At 44.9% G+C, this 14,998-nt stretch overlaps 1 non-coding gene across 1 annotated transcript; it reads right to left on the reverse strand.

Moving 5' to 3' along the window:
- Window positions 1-11,425: 11,425 nt before the first annotated feature.
- On the reverse strand, window positions 11,426-11,544 carry LOC145396263 (5S ribosomal RNA). The gene has a single exon (XR_013896755.1). It is a non-coding gene; the product is annotated as a 5S ribosomal RNA (ribosomal RNA).
- Window positions 11,545-14,998: the final 3,454 nt, after the last annotated feature.

The following is a 14,998-nucleotide window of genomic DNA, read 5'->3' on the forward strand; positions in this document are numbered from 1 at the left end:
CCCATCCATACTCCCATTCTCTCACACTTTCACCTCTCCATTTCGTTTCAGTTATTCCGCATACATCAACTTTCGCACCCTCAAGCACCTTTCACCTCATCATTCGCACCCTTTACATTCCACATTCCGATTACCATGTCCTTTGCCCTGTCCTTGGTCGTCATCTTTTGGTCAGTCCTTGTCTGAGGCTTATTGTTTGTCTTTTTAGTTAGTTGTTTTACAGGGAGGGGCACTAATAATACTACAAAACACTAGATCATGTATACATGATCCCCGCATGGCCCCAGAAAGACCTGTATCCATATCACCCAGACGGGAGGGGTTATATCCTGTTTTCTTGGTGTACCTATTTCTTCTTTTCTTTTTCATTTTTTCACCTCATTAATAGTTGTGAGATGATCTGAAAATCAGAGGTGGCTTTGCATTCAGAAGTGATAAAGAAAACAGTGTTGGTAGGTTTACCTAAAACTGTGATAGGCAGTATGCTTTGAACTTCACTATATGACTCTTGTTTGACTAAACTTTCACAGTCAGGCATGGTATTAGCATTCTATGGTGAGCTGGCAAGGAGGGGATGGTGGTGGAAGGGACTGACGGAGAAGAGGGGGTTTGAAGCTGAAAATTAACATTTGGCTGGATCTTAATTTTGAGCCAATTATGTGCATAACGAGTCACAACTTTGGGCGACCCCTGGGTGGCCACAATCCATGAGGCACCGGAAGGCAAGTAGGGTACATGGTAGGACATAGTGCCTTAAACTCGAAAATCTTGTCCTTTACCAAAGGTTTTTTTATGCAGCATATTCTGAGTCCTGACTTCTCCGGCTCAGGTATGATGCAACCTTGGGTTCTTTGTGTTCAACTGGGTCAGCCACAGGCAAGGAAGGAAAGTCCAAACACAACTGATGAAAGACACACTTATATATCAACAGTAACCAACTACACACACAATCTGTGATCAAAACTACGTAACACAAAATAACAAGATGATCTCAAAAGACTAGTTCTTTCACTAAATGTTTCCACCTAGTTCAGCGAGTTTAACCAATGCACAGTACTCTACCTTTTCTATGTAGGGCAATTCCCACACAGTGATACACATATGGCCCACACAATACACCAAGTGTGCTCTGTCCTCAGGTATATGACAAGTACAATCACATGTATCTTAGTATATCCAAACGTGTAACATAGACGGCAGTATATATTCAGGTCCTTATATATGCTCGCATAACAAGAACGGCTTCCTATGCTAGTTATATGCTTCTTTGTTACACAGACGATACCCTAGCTACCCTTCTGCCATGTGTGCGTGACATAAGACGGGGGAATATAACACTTACTCTCTATTCATGTGACAGGGGCAGGAAGGAGGGAGGGGGATACTACGGTGGTATAGATTTCTTATGGGGCTGATTATTATATACCACCTTCGGCTTACATTGACATGGACAGGTCCGAGGGTGGGGGGAGAGGGGCGCGACGCTGGTGCTGCGGGAGGGAGAGAAACGAGTCTGCTGTGTATAACACTGGAGGGGATAGTTCACACTTGGGGACAACCCGAGGCCTGGCGCCACACACTCCGAACGTGAGTTTCTCTTTGGGGGGAAGATAACACAAGGGGGGGGGGACAGAGGGGAACACTGGGAGCACTGGGGAAGAGAGGGGAGGCTGGTGCACTGGGGTCAGGTCTTACAGTCACTAGGGGACAAACAATCTCAGAGTCTCTTACTCATGGGGTAGGCGGAGAGAGGTGCTCGGATACGGCGGGCAGGAAGCCCCTATGCTGGGAGCCACAGGTGATGTCCAGGCATTGGGGGCAGACCTTCCGGGGTGTAATCCAGGCGTAGGTCACCTGTGAGGTCGCCACGGGTCCTGCAGGAGTTGATGGGTGGCATGATGGGTGGCCCTCTTTCTACAGAGGCCCTGGGCGAGGCAGGGCCCTCTGGACTAGGGCCAAATAGGGCCAGCAGGCACGCAGCACGGCACTGGCCCTTAGTCATAGTTGGGGTCCTGGGGGCGGACCTGGGGAGGCCTGGGCCAAGGGTCGGCTGCAGAGAGGGCGGAGCCCTGGCTGGGCTGCAGTGTCGTCCGGCAGGGGCGGCCGTCAGGAGGGGACTGCAGCCATCTGCACCAGGGGAGGTCTGGCGGCTGCGACAGGCATCGGGGGTGTCCCGCTGGCTCCAGGGGCTGGGGCCTCACTTGCAAGAGGAGGCCATCAGGGGCGGATTGCAGCCTCGCCTGCAAGAGGAGGCCATCAGGGGTGGACTGCGGCCTCGTCTGCGAGAGGACGCCATCAGGGGTGGACTGCAGCCTCTTGCTCCGAGGGAGCCTGGCAGCACCTGAGGGCAGTGAAGGAGGGGCTACAGCAACAGGACACCTGGCTTCTGGGATGTCTCGCCCGGAGTGGTCTCTGGCAGGGCACCTGCAGGGGAGCAGATCCCACCCTCTCGAGAAGAGAGGCGGGGAGAGAAGCACCTCACTCTGCCACAGGAGGGGTGGCCTGAAGAAGAGGCACTGCTCTTGGTAGGAGTTCCAGGAGTCATGGAGGGGGAGCAACCAGAGGCCTGCTCCCTGGCTTGGCATGCCGATGAACCCTGCCAAAACTTCAGTCTGGGGCACAAGGGGAGGCCCGAGGGGCACTCCTTCGGCCAGTCAGCCCCATTGGGCACTGCCTGAGCTCCTACTTGGGACAGGGGCGGAGGAGGAATCTGAGAGGACTCCTCTAGGTGCCGTAGAACCTGGCAACGGCGGGAAGAAGAGGCCTGGTGGGCTCACTTGGCAAAAACTCCAGCTCTGGTGGAGTCTGCTCCTCTGCCGTCAGGACTTGGGCACCTGTCCCGGGGACAACGGGAGGGGGAGGCCCAGTGGACACTCCTGGGCTAAGCTGCAGCTCCGGTGGAGTCTGTCCACTATTCGTCATGGCTGAGGCAGCCTTGGGGGACAACCGGTGGCCTCTCCCGAATGATAGCTCTGGTGGAGTCTACCCCTGGGCCCGCCTCCCTCCTGGGGAGTTCCGGCAAAGGTTGTCCGTAGGATGTGCCGACGTGCCAGCTCCCGAAGGTGAGGTGGGTGGCAGAGGATGGAGAACCAGTGGTCACCCCACCCACAGTAGACCTGGTGGCCGCTTCCGTGCTGCTGCTCCCCTGGGGTGTAGCATATGTAGAAGCTCCTCCTGAGTCCTCTCCTTTTATGGAGGCCGATCTGGTGGATACAGCATCCGAGGGCTTGCTTGGGACTTTTCGTATGCAAGTCCCACCCCCGATTCTGGCGATTGTTTCCTCCTCTGGAGTGTAGTGTACTTCCACTGTACACTGCCCAGTGGTTTAGTTGTGGGGAAGAGGGCCGTCAGGTCATGGGGAAGATATATCATTCCTACCAGGACGGTTCGTCAGGTAAAACGGCCTCCCCGTTATCTCCTCGTGGAGTGGGTGTCACCCCCCTGTACTCTCCTCCTGGGGTGGTGGTGTCGGGCTCACCCCGCCACGCGGGTATTTCAGGTTTATTTATTTATTTTTTTAGTAAACCCATTGACCTCAAGGTGACCAGGTTGCTGAGACATCAATATATGTGTCTGTCCATCATCTTTACCTTCTTTTCCAATAATACATGTGAAAGTGTTGCAAAGACAGAAAAGGAAACGTACAATTCATGAACAACAAAAAGCTCCCAGTAAAATGGGCATGACATCCACGTTCTCGTCAGAGTAACCTTCGAACTCGAACTTCTTGGCTTCAAATGGGATCAACATAAAATCGCACTTCACTGTAACAACGAGACCACCATTTTATTAAATTGCACGTTAAGGAAAGGATGAAACCATTTTCTAACTTGACAGCCATTGTAGTGATTTTGCCTCATGATAAAAGAAAATAAACTATGACCAGTTTACAAACAGTCATGCTTTACCTTCGAATTCTGTGTATGATGTTGAAAATTGAAGAGGGATCGATTTCTGTAACCCAGTTTTACAATTTACATGTGTGTGTGTGTGTGTGTGTGTGTGTGTGTGTGTGTGTGTGTGTGTGTGCAAAGCGGCCCAAAGAGAATTTGCCTGGTTACTGAAAGCTGTTGCTCACCAGCAGCCGCATGCCTCTAATGCCATTGCATCCCGCCACATACCCGACTGGATTCAGTGACTGAGAACAGTGGTGTGTAAAACACCTACACGATCTCTCTCTCTCTCTCTCTCTCTCTCTCTCTCTCTCTCTCTCTGTCGAATGTGGGCGTAAATTTCATCGTTGTTTTCACACAACCTCATCACCGTTGTAGTTAACAGATGTCAGTACCAATCATTTCCCATCTATATTCTGTTATGATGATGGTGATCATCATTATCTCCATTCTTGTATCAATTCTCACTATTAACTGAAATGAGTGAACACTTTCTGGTAATCTTATATCAATACCACTTTTCATGTAGGTTTCAGTACGTTCCAGCGTCATTACCATTATCATCAACATCATTGTCATCCTCATCACCATCATATCCCGCTCCTAAATAATGTCGATGAACAGTTCCAATGTAACTCTAATTAACGTCTCATTTCCCGTCTCCTGCAGTTTGAAACACAGGTCGCAGTGCCCAAGTACTATTTCGCATAGACTTAGTGCTCCATCGTTGGAGCTGTACTGTAAGTTACAATAGTGGAGGTGGTGGGGTGGAGTCGGGAGTGCCATTGCCCGAGGCTGTAATATTCACCAAGATATTGATGCAAACAGGATTGCAAAGAGAGAGAGAGAGAGAGAGAGAGAGAGGGAGAGAGAGTCTTCTAATGATATTGCATATATTCATGAGTACGTACATACACTGATACATACATTCAGTTAACCTTACAACACAATGTTATAATGGTTGGTGCATTGTGAAGGTAATGACAACGGGTATGAGTGTTTAAGTCATAGCAGATTTAGCTCGGAACAACATATCAGTGGTCTAAATATGATATTACTTGGGCATTCTCTTTATATCATGAAAGGCTCATAGTTCTTGCCTTTGTATCGCGAACCTTTGAGTCCATCTGTACTCATGTACAGTCCATACATGGTGGCAGACATCAACAGATATTCACAGAGTGTGAGATAAATTTACCCCCAAAACAAATGATGATATATTTTCCACTTTAATTACTTGAGCTGCCTGTAATCTAGCTCTCATCCGACAATGACCGTGGTGTGTTACAGGACAAGGTCATAAGGGTCGTTATACCGAAACCATGAGTGTAGGGATAATGTCAAAATCCCCAGTTTCTGACGATTATATATGGAACAGATAACTAATAGATGCGAATAGCGTTCATGCCCCGCTGCAGAGAGGATTTAATAGGGCGGAGATGTCAGATGCACCTTAGTCTCAAAGAAAGTTTTAAAAATGGAGCTTGCCTACCTACTGGCGCTCTCAATAGTATTCGTATGACTACTGTTTCAATCAGATTAGGGGAGTTCCCTATCGAATTCGCTTTACCAGTTCATTTTTACATATGGTACAGTTCATTAGCTCTTCGATATGTTAACATCTTTTTTATTTTGTTTCAATACCAAATCGATTATTGTAATCAATTCTTACTACATCCAGACAACAGCAGGCCTATTTAACGTTGAGGAAACTTCCGACAGTGAAAGAGTTACCAAATGAACTTCTTACGTAAAACAGTCAGGTAGCAACAAAAAAACAATAAGAAAAAGTTGTATAATCTAGGTAGGTTAAAAAGCACAATAGGAAAAAGGTTATATAACTGAGGTGGGTTAAAATGCCACTGTGTAGGAGCTCCTTAGAGTTGATGGATTACTCTAACGAAGCAACTTTGGGAAATGAATAGGCATAAATAATTAATTGTGATAGAATAGGACTGAGGAGGCTGAGTTCTTTCCTATGTTCTCTCTTTTTTTGCTTGTTCTTCTCTCTCTCTCTCTCTCTCTCTCTCTCACACACACACACACACACACACACACACACACACACACACACAGTTTCCCTTCCTCCCTCCCTTCTGCCATAAAACTTTGAAGATGAAAATGCACTTCTCCCACCAGCTTATCCGCTGAATCCTACATGATTTTTGTTTTCGCCGTGTGCTCCATGGGATGATGGTACTTTTTTTTGTGTGTGTTTATTCCTTGCCTTGGCTGTTGTTGAGCGTGTTGTAGGATTGTTATTTTAATTTTAGAAGGCAACTGATTAAGGGATGCAGTTTGTTGATTCTGGCCTCCTGTAGCTCCCACGCACCTACACTCTGATGAATGCTCGCTCGCACACCATAGTACCCGAATAATGCGAGATTCATTGTCTTTATAAGTTATCAAAAGAATGCATCTTTACACCCAGCCTCGGAGTTTCCAGGAGAGATGGCCATTGGCACATGTCATGTAACAGTCAGCTGAGATTCCTTTAACCATTTCCTGTGGACTGAACATCGTTTCTTTCACCCTTCGCGGTGTTTCCTCTGACTCCCCTTGTACTGAAAACAACCTTTCCCTTTTCAGCTCCTTTCTGTAACCTCGCAGACAGCAACTCCCATTCAGTATCTTCATACATCATGTTCACTTCGAAGTCCATTGTGGTGGGTTTCAGTGTATGTGAATATAATTTATCCTGTCTTCATGTTCCCAGATTTAATCTTCTGATCTGCTTGATGAGCAGGTCTACATTTTTCAATCCTGCAGAATCTCGAGCAACATTTACAGCGTACATCTGGAGGGACACTTAGTGCAACGCATCTCCGACAAAGGCAACGTAATTTCCAAACCACTCTTCATAATGGATAAGGTTTTCTCATCGCTGATAAGGGTTTCGCGAAAAGTGTTTTCCGGATCCAGAATCTATAATACGATCCGGATCGGTCCCAAAAGTTAATCAATTGTTCCCTGGGACATTGGCTATCTACCAGCCAAATTTGGTCATAATCGCTCTTTTAATTTGAGTAATTCTTCTAACAATCAACTAGTCAAACAAACAAACAAACCAGAGGGGCACTCAGCGGAGCACATGTCTCCGACACGGGCAGCTTAATTTCCAAGCCACTCTTCATAATGGCTTCGGTTTTCTTATCACTGATCAGGGTTTTGCAAAAGTGTTTTCCGGATCCAAAGTCTGTCGTACAATTCGAATTGGACCCCAAAGTTAGTTGATTGTTCCTTGGGACATGAGTCATCTACCCGCCAACTTTGGTCGAAATCTCTCTTTTAGCTTTTGAGTAACCCTGCTAACAGACAACCAAACTAACAAACATCGGTCTCAAAAGTTAACTGATTGTTCCCTGGGACATGGGCTATCTACCCACCAAATTTAGTCAAAATCTCTCTCTCTCTCTTTTTTTTTTTTTTTTTAGTAATCCTGCTAACAGAGAAACTATCACACAAACAAACAAACAGATAATCAGGAGTTAAAACATACTCTTTGTCGGAGAGAACAAGCAGGGATGAAAACATGCTCTCCTTGTCAAAGAGAACCAGTAATCTTTATGGACTTGAAAATATTCCACCATGTTTTATCTTTTTATGCTAACTAATATTTCTGCTTAATATTAATTACATTTTATTCATTAGTGAGCCCCTCGTATGAATCTGATTTCTGTAAGCCGTAATATCATTCCAATCAGGCCTCTGTACTCCTTTCGGGAAGCGATATCCGTGGTATTATGACAAGGTGGACAAGTGGCTTCTCTGAATTTTCATGGAATAACACTTCAGTAACGAAGAGTCATCCGAATGTGTTTCGTGCACTGGAAAGGAATACGAAAGAAAATAAACAACAACAGACCTAGTGGTCCTTTCGAGGATGTTTGTTGTGCACAAGATTGAAACAAATATCTAGAACACACAACATTCCAATCTTACATATTCATGCTACTGGACTACCTAAAAACACAAAAATCATTCAAGGCACACCTTTTTTTTTTTTTTTTTTTTTTTTCACTGTGGGCGTCTGAATGGGCAATTATACCTTTATGGTTCACTATACATTCAGTATTCACCTAAATTTCGTGTTTTATATTTTCTGGCCAATACTTTGCATACTTCATGACGTAGTTGTACCTTATGATCAGTGACCAAATGATGAAGTAACGGTCGCCAGCCACTTGCTTGAACGTTAAGTATATTCAGCTCCGGTTATAAGTATATTGCCACTGCACCAGGAGATGAGTAAATCTCCAGCAATAAATCCTCGAGGGACAGTTTGGTGACAATAAAGTAGATAGCGTCACATGGCACGAGAAGGTAATGGCTTAAACAAGCCAAACTTGGAGGTAGAAATGAGACTGACCAAGCGGGCAGGAAGCAGGCAGTCCCATATTCGCGAAGGTATCAGTTACACACTGAGGTTGCTGATAATTGATCTATGCGACAGGAGGGTGCACGCAGCCATGAGTTACAAAATTTTTAGACGATTGGCCACAATATAGCCCAAAAAATTCGATATCACGCGACGATACTTCTGAAGCTCTCAGGAACACACACCATCGTGTGTCCGGCCTAAAGTTAGTTAATCCATTTCATACCATCAGCCTTTCCACCGAGCCTGGTCGATTTTGGACCAAGCTGTTGAAGCCGAATTTCCCTGGTCACCCACCTTTAACTTTGTGTTCTAAAAAACGATAGTTCAATCTCATGGCCATCTCTGACCCTCTACACCAGTCATGATGCTATTCGGAATAAATATTTCCAACTTAATTCTGCTCCTCTCTCTCTCTCTCTCTCTCTCTCTCTCTCTCTCTCTCTCACACACACACACACACACACACACACACACACATAATACACGGCGATACAAAACCGCCGCCGTTCGGAGGTTATTACAGGTAAAATGAAAGCCATCGCAGGTATTAATTAATATGGAGTGGCCAGATAGTTAGAATAGGTAGATACGGAGTTGCTGGTTGGGCAGCACCATCGTTCAAATCTTGGAGAAAGAGTTGTCGCCACGTGATTTAGGTGTCCATACACCCTGTATTGGTTGGTAGTTCATAGTGCAACGCGTTGCGGAGGCAATTGCCGCAGTGGGAATGATGTATTGACGCTGTATCTCAGAACTGTGAATGCATGATGACACAGGCTCAAAAGTTTATGATACTGGGATGATCAAAGTGGTAGACTTTGTTAAGGCATCTACCACCACTATTAACCCCCCACCTTTTCTGTCTTCTTGAACATCTCCAAAATGCCTTGTTTATGCGCCCACTCTAAATTGGATGTACACACACATTCAGAGCACGATGCTCACACACACACACACACACACACACACACACATATATATATATATATATATATATATATATATATATATATATATATATATATATCCATCATCCAGTTCTACACTGCCCCCACGAGGAGCGTAGGCGCCCGGGGCTAGGCAAGTTGGTTCTGACATTTAAGATGATGACCGGCCTCACTTATCCCTGGGAGGCATTACGTGAGCAATAACCCCAACCTCCCATTGGATATAAACCTAAACCTACACCAGCTTAATTTGACTGGAGCGTCGCAGTTACCCACTAAACCACCAGGCGCCATATATATATATAGAGAGAGAGAGAGAGAGAGAGAGAGAGAGAGAGAGAGTCGAGCTGTTTATCTGTGTGTCTGTCTGTGCATTTGTTCACTTCTCTCACGAGAATGGTAATAGGTATGGACCTAATTCTTTAAGCATTAAGTCGGGGTAAGTCCAGGGAGTGTCAGAAAAATGCCAAAAACAAAAATTGGCGATCGTGCACCCCGTGACAAAGCCAGATTGTCGTATAAGCTGTGTATGTATGTGTGTCTGTGCGTTTGTTCATTTCTTTTATGAGAACGATAAAACATTATAATTGTTTTTGCATTAGGTCGGGGTAAGATCAGGGGGTGACAGAAAAATATCAAAAATAAATTATGGCGATCGCGCACAACATGACGGAGTGACGTTGTCGGAAATCACAACACGCGAAAATGTATGTGCGTTTGCTCGCTTCTTTCATGAGAGCAGTAATAGATATCGCCCTAATTACCTCCACCATTGAAGCTGAAGGAGGTTATGTATTCTCCTACGTTTATTACTTGCAGGAACTGAAAGGTTCGGCAAGGATGTAGGTAATTTTTATATGTTTGTTTGTCAGTCTGTCTGTTTTTCTGCTCAGTACAGGTCACAATTTTGCGCCAATCATTCTGAAAAAGAAAAAAAAAATCAAAAGGTAGATATCCATAAACTCTGGATGCCTATTGTTTTTCATCATAATCCGTCAAAGGGTCTAGGCTGGTGGGAGGTGGAAACCCCTCAATGGCCATGGGTCCTGAAATCGTCGAGACCTAGTGGCTGGACCAGGCACCATTTTCTCAGATTTCGAATATCGAGTTTTGTATATATATATATATATATATATATATATATATATATATATATATGTGTGTGTGTGTGTGTGTGTGTGTGTGTGTGTGTGTGTGTGTGTGTGTGTGTGTGTGTTAGAAATAAAATGTTCTTCTTTCGCCAGAGATTTTTCCCTGGCACTGGGGGCACCATAAGGAAAAGGGATACAGTAAGAAGCATCATACACCTGATTAGCTAAAAAGAGGACATATCAGGAAGAACGCAATCATCCCTTTCGTTTAGACCGAAAATTCGCTAGTTGGTGCACCTAGTTATGTTTAAACGCTGATGGAGAACGTTTTTAAAAACGTGATGTAAGTTTTAATGAATCATGAAACGACCAATTTTCGATTAAATCGGCTCAGTTATTAACAAAGATCTTTACATTATTCTGGGGCTTCAGAGAAGAGAATAATCACACAAATTGAGAAAATATGTTAGTAATCACCCAACTACGTAATGAGAAAGTGAGTAAATATGCAAGTGAATAAATATGGGAGGGAAAGTGAGTATGCATTGAAAACGAAAGTAAGATAATATGGGAAGAGAAAGTGAGTGCATTACGAGAAGCAACGTGAGCAAATATTGGAGGAAGAAAGGAAGGAGAGGAGGGAGGAGGCTGGGGAACTGGCTTGGCAAGATAACAGAAATGGAAGAAAGGTCAAGTCTCATACATCTTCCCCTCTTTACCGGCGTCTTCTCTCAACGTTTTCTTCCTTCCTTTCTCTCTCTCTCTCTCTCTCTCTCTCTCTCTCTCTCAGTGTATGTGTGTGCAAGGAGGAGGGTGTTTGCGCATGTCTGTGTGTGTGCGCGTGTGTAATTCACCGGGTCCGTCAGGATCACTTGATGGTCGTGATCGTCAGCTTTTACCCTCCCGGAAGGGAGCTGAGAGCTCATATAGTCCGATCTAAGGGCTAGGCTGTAACCTTCACACACGCACACACCTGTCCCCTTGCTCAAGGGAGACAGTAACCACCCACTTCGTCAGTGAAACTTTTCGCAACCTGAGCGAGGCTCGAACTCCCCTCTACCGGATGGCAAGCGAGAACGTTACCACTGAGCCAGCGACCGGTGTAAAACATTATGCCAACAGCATCTGGTGTTCCCAGGCGGTCACCCATCCAAGTACTAACCAGACCCAACGTTGCTTAACTTCGCTGATCGGACGAGAAGCGGTGCACTCAACGTGGTATGGCCGTTATGTGTGTGTGTGTGTGTGTGTGTGTGTGTGTGTGTGTGTGTGTGTGTGTGTGTGTGTGTGTGTGTGTGTGTGTGTGTGTGTGTGTGTGTGTGTGTGTGTGTGTGTGTGTGTGTGTGTGTGTGTGTGTGTGTGTGTGTGTGTGTGTGTGTGTGTGTGTGTGTGTGTGTGTGTGTGTGTGTGTGTGTGTGTGTGTGTGTGTGAGTAACAATAATAATAATAATGATAGTAATAATAATAATAATTCACGGTGTTTTTAAGGCAAGGCAGCCCTAAGGCTCAAAATGCACACAAATAGTTAAAAGGCAACACTAGTAAAAGGAGAGCACTGCCTGAAAAGTAAATGTAACGACCAAATTTGCAGAGTAAGTGACAATAATTAAGTTTACTCAAGGAATAAGAAAAATCAAATGTAAAAAAAAATAGTGTAAAGGTTGTTTGCTTGTGTTAGTTGATCACTCAGACAGTTGTAGGAATAGGTCTTTTCTTATAACGATCAGTTCTTGTTGTAGTTGGCAGTAACTTGTAGCTGTTACGGATGGCGTGAAGTGGGGGGTGGGGAGCAAGTTGTGGTGACGAGGGCGGTACAGAGGTTTGAGTCCAAACTAGCAAAGGTATGCTTGATGGGTGTCGGAGATGGTTGCTAAGCCGAGAGTCTGAAGTTCGGTGGCATAGTTGACATAAACCGGACCAAGAATTATTCTCGCAGCACGCTTGTGGACAGACTCTAATCTTTGCTCTGTGTTGTAGTGAGACGTGGTGACCATGCTGGTGAAGCATATGCCAATATTGGACGTATGAAAGAACGGTAGATAGAGCAAAGTTCCATCGTGGAAAGACCAAAACATTTGAGTCTTCTCAACATGTAGAGCCTGAAAGAGGCGGAGTGAAGAAATGAATGTATGTTGGCCCTAGTGTAGTTTGCTGTCCAAAGCGATGCCGAGAAACTTAACAGTCTGGACTAGCTCAAGGGTGTGGTCGTCCTTAATTTAGGGAGGGGAGTTGGGTGGGAGTAGCGGCCAGGTCAAATTGCATGATACAGTCTCGTGGTAGTTTGTTGTGACAATTCCAGGAGATTGTTAAGATTTTGCTGCAAAGTGAGGTAGTGTGGGTTGGGGTTGGGGTTGTGGACTGCTGTGATGATGACACAGTCGTCAACATATTTCCATCGTAGGCTGGTGTCGGTGACAGTGTCGTTGATTAGGATAAGGAAACATAGCGGTCCCATCTTGGGTCCATGTGGCACACTGCCAGTGAGGGACAGGAAGCTGGAGGTAGTCCCCCCTGCGACATACAGCTTGTTCTCTGTCACTCTAAAAGTCGGCAAACCTGGAAGTTAGACATGCTCTGACAAATTTTCACTGCTTTGTTGGCTACTGAGGTGTGGTTAACGAGGTCAAATGAAAGTGGCTGCAATGGAAGCTTTTCTCTTTTCTAAACTGAAGGAATATAAGTTTAGCAGACTGATTGAACAGTGGGTGGTGAAAGATGCCTTCATGTTGCCAAATTGCTGTGTAGCTATGTTTGGGGCTGTCTTCATAAATCTATTCGCAACAAAACTCTTACAAAGCAGACTAGCTATAAGGGTGATGATGATGAGGTGGAGGTTGTTGAAAGTGGGTGGGTTGGTAACATTGGGAATGGTAGTGACATACGGTCTTCCAAGTGGATGGCGATTTGGATTGCTGAATGGAGGGGTTGGTAATGGAACATGCTGTTTTAGTGAGTTCCGGTGCAAACCCTTTTAATAGCTTCATTGGTAGATCCAGAGGTGTAACTGATCTCTTGCTTTAGTAGGTCTGCAACTTTCTGTGAACATTGACTTCATCGACGAGTGGGGAAGGTACAGGAGCTGGGTGGTAGGTGGGGAGAAGGGTAGGGTCCAGTCTGGGGAGGCACTGCCAGATAGAAGCAAAGTGGATGTTAATTGCTCTAGCTACTTCTGGGACGGTTTGGTTGTTGGTACAAGGGAACGAGCATGACCGATTGTTCAGGCCATAGATCTATTTGATTCATCTATTCCACTGGCTTACGTTAGTGTATTTAAGTGCTTTTATCTTGCCGGATTAGATTTTTTTTTGTCTGCTTAATTTCGCAGATCTCTGCATTGAACAAAGATCGATAAAGCACTAGGTTATTCTTTTGATATACTTGATTACGTTGGCGGATGAGTCGTTTGGTGCGTGGCGTGATCCAGGGAACACCACTGATCATTGGTGTGGATCATAAGAGTCTTTTCCAGGAAGAAGTGATAGTAGGTGGTGGAGAGAGGTGAATGGTAATTTAGCCACTTCATTTCAACATTGCTAACTGTTGTAGCTTCCGTTCAAGGGCAGTGAGTAATCCATTCTCCAAATGGATGGATGACTGGCATAGTGATAGATAGTTTTGGGTTACAGCTTTTTGCAACTGGGATGCCTTGGTTAGTGGAGCTCAGAGTATGAATGCATTTTTGCTGCGTCCAGATGGTGACGTGGGCTGTGGTGGGAGGTTCCAATCTGTAAGTTCCCTAAGAATTACATCAAATAGGATATCTTCATAGGTGAGAAAATGAACTATGATGATGTCAAGCCTGGATAACTGAGGTGTCTAATAAATTGAATTCTCTGTAATGATGAGTTTTGAGGAGGGGTACCCAACTTAAAGTTGATCTGTAGTGTCTGTCAGGTGGTGCAGCAACAGATCCATAGTGGGAGCTCGTTGTGAATGATTTACCACGTAGTATATAGCTGAGGCGGCATGGCAAGGGTGGTGTGACAAGAAAAAACGTACCGACAAAACCCACATATCAGCTGGAACTGCATTGTTCAATGGGCATGGGTGCAGCTCAGTGTTTCAAAACAACACCACTCCTCCACCTCTCCTTGTCGTCCATAGATTATAGAATAAATTGTTGCTTTGGATGTGTATGGTGTCCAACAGAATTTGCTACTCCTCCGTGATGGCAGCAATGCCTGGATGTGTGTTGGCAACCACTGTGGTTCGTTCATCTACTTTATTGATTAAGGATGTTACACTGGAAACTGTTACTATAGAAAAACTGTACCATCAACGGGCCACCTCAAAATGCTTGTATGGCTTGGAGGTGGTGGATTATTTCTTCCTACTGCGTGATTTGATTAGGTTCATGCTATGTTGAACTTCTCTCCCTCACTTCCACCTGCGGGTATGAAAAAAAAAAAAATTGCGTTTTTAGTTTAGAAAGACCTTCACTTGCTAAAGATACTCTTTATATTTTGAGGACAAACAGCTCGCGGTGACTATATGTAACGCCGGCTATACTGACTCTGTAACCTAAGTTCTTCTGCCGAGTAAACTTTCAGGTTAACAATGAAGTTCTAAAGTAGTTTGTCATTCATTTTTAATGGTTAAGTTGTAGTTTACGCAGTCACATTGTCCAACACTCACTTAAGTTCTTTTCTCGCTTTCTTTTTCCAAATTCAAGTGTTCTGTATGCAG

The sequence above is a fragment of the Coenobita brevimanus genome, chromosome 35, assembly GCF_032717465.1.
Source record: "Coenobita brevimanus isolate Jiangsu-jjx chromosome 35, ASM3271746v2, whole genome shotgun sequence".
NCBI classification, from domain to species: domain Eukaryota; kingdom Metazoa; phylum Arthropoda; class Malacostraca; order Decapoda; family Coenobitidae; genus Coenobita; species Coenobita brevimanus.